The sequence below is a fragment of the Schistocerca cancellata genome, chromosome 4 (genome assembly GCF_023864275.1).
Source record: "Schistocerca cancellata isolate TAMUIC-IGC-003103 chromosome 4, iqSchCanc2.1, whole genome shotgun sequence".
In the NCBI taxonomy this organism is placed as follows: Eukaryota; Metazoa; Arthropoda; class Insecta; order Orthoptera; family Acrididae; genus Schistocerca; species Schistocerca cancellata.
In genome coordinates, this window is record NC_064629.1 from 745,121,235 (window position 1) to 745,125,010 (window position 3,776).

Consider the following 3,776-nt stretch of genomic DNA (forward strand, 5'->3'; position numbering starts at 1 on the left):
AGTTCAAATGGCTCTGAGCGCTATGGGACTTAACATCTGAGGTCATCAGTCCCCTAGAACTTAGAACTGCTTAAACCTAACTAACCTAAGGACATTACGCACATCCATGCCCGAGGCAGGGTTCGAACCTGCGACCTTAGCAGTCGCGCGGTTCCAGACTGAAGCGCCTAGAACCGCTCGGCCACAACGGCCGGCTCTTAGATCAGTGACACGTCTTCTGTGGTAACACAGACCAGGTACGAAGGGAACAAGTTTTCGAGGGAAAGGATTTCCACATACACGTAAATTCCTCTCGCCTTGTTATCCCTGTTCTCCTTGGCGTACCCAACACACTTCGCTGGGGCACACCGGAAGTTGCTTCAACATCTGTCGATAACTGTCCATCCGAGATAACTTGCTACGTCCTCCGTGACAAAAAATGCACAATCCAGTCACAAAGTTCGCTTGATACCCTTTACGATCGTACTTTTGATAATAAGCGTAGATGTAGTACTGAGTCAAACCCCTTTCGGAAATGGAGAAATAATGCATCTGTCTGAGTGCCTTAATCCGTGGCCAGTATCTCATGTTAGAAAAGTGCAAAATGGGCATCACTTGATCGATGTTTTCGGAATCCTTGACGGTTGGCACGGAGGAGATAATTCTGTTCGACATACTTCATTACATTTGAGCTGTGAGTATGTACAGGGTGTTTATAAATGTATATCGGGGTTTTATCGCTTTATAATATTTATTGTATTAAACTTACAATTATAAATGACATGTCAAATGCAGCAGCAACTCAAACAGTTTTACGAAGAACCTTATGAATGTTCAATGTGAGCACCATTTGTCACACGGCACACATCAAGTCTATAGCCGAGTTCTTCTCAAACGTTGATAAGTGTGCCTTCGGTGATTGTAGCAACAGCTGCTTCAATCCGGTTTCTTCATTCAGGGAGGTCTGCTGGTAGCGGAGGCACGTACACACGATCCTTGATGAAGCCCCAAAGGAAAAAATCGCATTGGCGTTAGGTCGGGTGAACATGGAGGCCATGCAAAGCAAGCCCTGTCATTGGGCCCCTTGCGGCCTATCCAGCGCTTGGGTACAGTGAAGTTCAACCAATCGCGTCCACATTGAACATTTATAAGGTTCTTGGTAAAACTCTTTGACTTGCTCTTTCATTTGACATATCATTTATAGCTGTAAGTTTAATGTAATAAATATTACAACGCGTTAAAACCCCAATATTCATTTATAAACACCCTGTACTAAGATTCTACAACAAATCGATGTCAAGGATACCAGACGGTAGTTTTGTGGATCAATTCTGCTACCCTTCTTGTAGACTTTCTTCGAACTACCGAGCACAGTTTTTTGTTCTAGGCATCTGTAGATTATAGTTAAAAGAGGGGCTAACTCAATTGCAAAATTCAGTACAGAATCTGGTAGTGATTCCATTGGGTCCTGGAGATTTGTTCAGTTTTAACGATTTCAGCTGTTTCTCAATGGCACTGACACTAGTATCTGTTTCACTCATCTTTTCAGTGATGCGAGAAGTAAGCTTGGCAATACTCCTTTGTAAAGCGACGTTGTTCCAGCCAGACAACCACATTGAAGGTGTGGGCCTTATGCCAGTTTTAGCTGCGAGGGGATCGGGAACAATAACGATTCCTCGCCGGGACGTGAATGGGACGAGGGTAGGGAATGTGAAAGAGACGGCCGAGATGCAGGTAGTTGACCCGCGCCCCGCAGGCTGCAGCCATTGTCCGGCGCTCGCGCGTGTGGCAACACCGCACCTCGCCAACGGCCCAAGCGGCACGTCAAAATATTCCGCCGCACCAGCACGTTACACTGCCGAGTCCAAAGCCGCTCGACCGACAACATGTTTACTGGACACGCAACTATCGTCTCCCTGCGTAATACACTTTGCTGTTTTTTTATTATTATTTCATTGTGGCACGCTAGGGACAACGTAACAATTTTAATTCACGCACACTTTTTTTTCTTTTCCTCCGTTATTCATTCATTTTTTCACTACGTCTCCCTATTCTTCTTCAGACCTCTTCCTACTAGTTGTCTTTTCCTCGGAGTCCTTATAATTTTAAGATTTCCCTTCTGAACACATTTCTTTCTTAGACTTCTTCTTCTTTTCAGCTGTGCACTTTTAAATCAATGGAACGAAAAAATAATCTAATCTAATCTAATCTCTAATCTAAGTCTTTTTTAACTACACGGATCGAGCTTATTGTTAATTTCGTAGATCAGAGCTACTTGGCGATTTGTTTTGTTAGCCTATTTTGTATTGGTGGACTATAATAGTTGATTCTATATTTTGATGTGTTTCAGCATTACTTCTTAATTTCCAGGCTCCTGCGTTTTTATTGCAACCAAAATTTTGCTCTCCGTTCTTGTCTCTAATGTGTCTAGTCTGTCTAATTTATAATTAAGTTCTGGGCATTAGCTTGCGTAGTGGTAAGCTGGTTTCACAACCGTGTTGTACTGGATTACTTTTCCATTTCCTTTACTGTCTCCCCGCTTTATTTTGTGGGCTTTTGTTGCAGTGTGTGTGAACTGTATCCACGCACCTAAATATTTCTGCTTTTGAACTTGACTCTGAGCAGTCCCCTAGAACTTAGAACTACTTAAACCTAACTAACCTAAGGACATCACACACATCCATGCCCAAGGCAGGATTCGAACCTGCGACCGTAGCAGTCGCGCGTTTCCGGACTGAAAGCGCCTTAAACCGCGGCCGGCACTTTTGAACTTCTTTAGGACTTTAATTACTGTGATAACAAGAATATGAACTTCAGATTTTACATACCACAGCCTTTATTTTCAATGTAAATCACGAAAAATAAACTAAAAATGAAAAAAAGCTACGTCAAATAAAATAAAATTTTAAACAGTCGTCCACTTTTGACACAAAGCGAGCATTCGGAGACAACATGGATCGAATGTATCTGAGAACTTACAAAAATTGTTTTGGCACAAATATTTTGACGCTGGACGTTTTGTGTTGCACCAAATTGCTTCATAATTTTTCTACGTAGAAGTACTGTGTGTAAGTATTCCTTGATTCAGCCTGTCGCTCTATCTACGCTGCCAATATTTTTTCCCAATTATTCTTGAAATGCCTTCATCAGATTATTTTTACTTGCAAATAAGATCTTTTATAATGGGAGGTAAAAAATACAGAACTCTTCAGTCGGATTAGGGATTGTTGTGTGTCTTCACCTGTCTTGATTTCAACTTTGAGTGGAAGTTTACCACCAGTACATTGATTGATGTATGTACATTTGTTTCTTCAATGAAATGCATATTTCGAACTCTAGTCTAGCCTACACCCACTTAAATTAAGAGCCGACCTAACTCAATCCTTTACTTTTGCAATTAGTTGCAATGTTGCAGCTATTTTTTCCTCTTACGACAGTATGCGCGCTTAGTGGAAGATCTGAAAGTGTGAAACTTATTACGTGAGGAAACACATTTGTTGCTATGTTTGATATCTTTTGTTTTAGCCGATGTAGCGTTAGTGTTTCAAATTTGTTATTCGAGCATTGTCGTCAGTGACTGTACTACCTACATGTAGAGCTCTGGTCTCTGAGCAGTGAACTTCAGTGTAACTGCTGGTTCCATACCGTTTGCATCGTTTTCCTAAGTAATATGAATCACACTTCCGGCGTGTAACCTTATACACTTTCCTTTTATTCATGAGTAATGTTTGTATCTGAACAGATTCTTCGCCACAGTTCCCCTGGATTTGCTGTACAAAAAACTTCGTCCTTTCAAA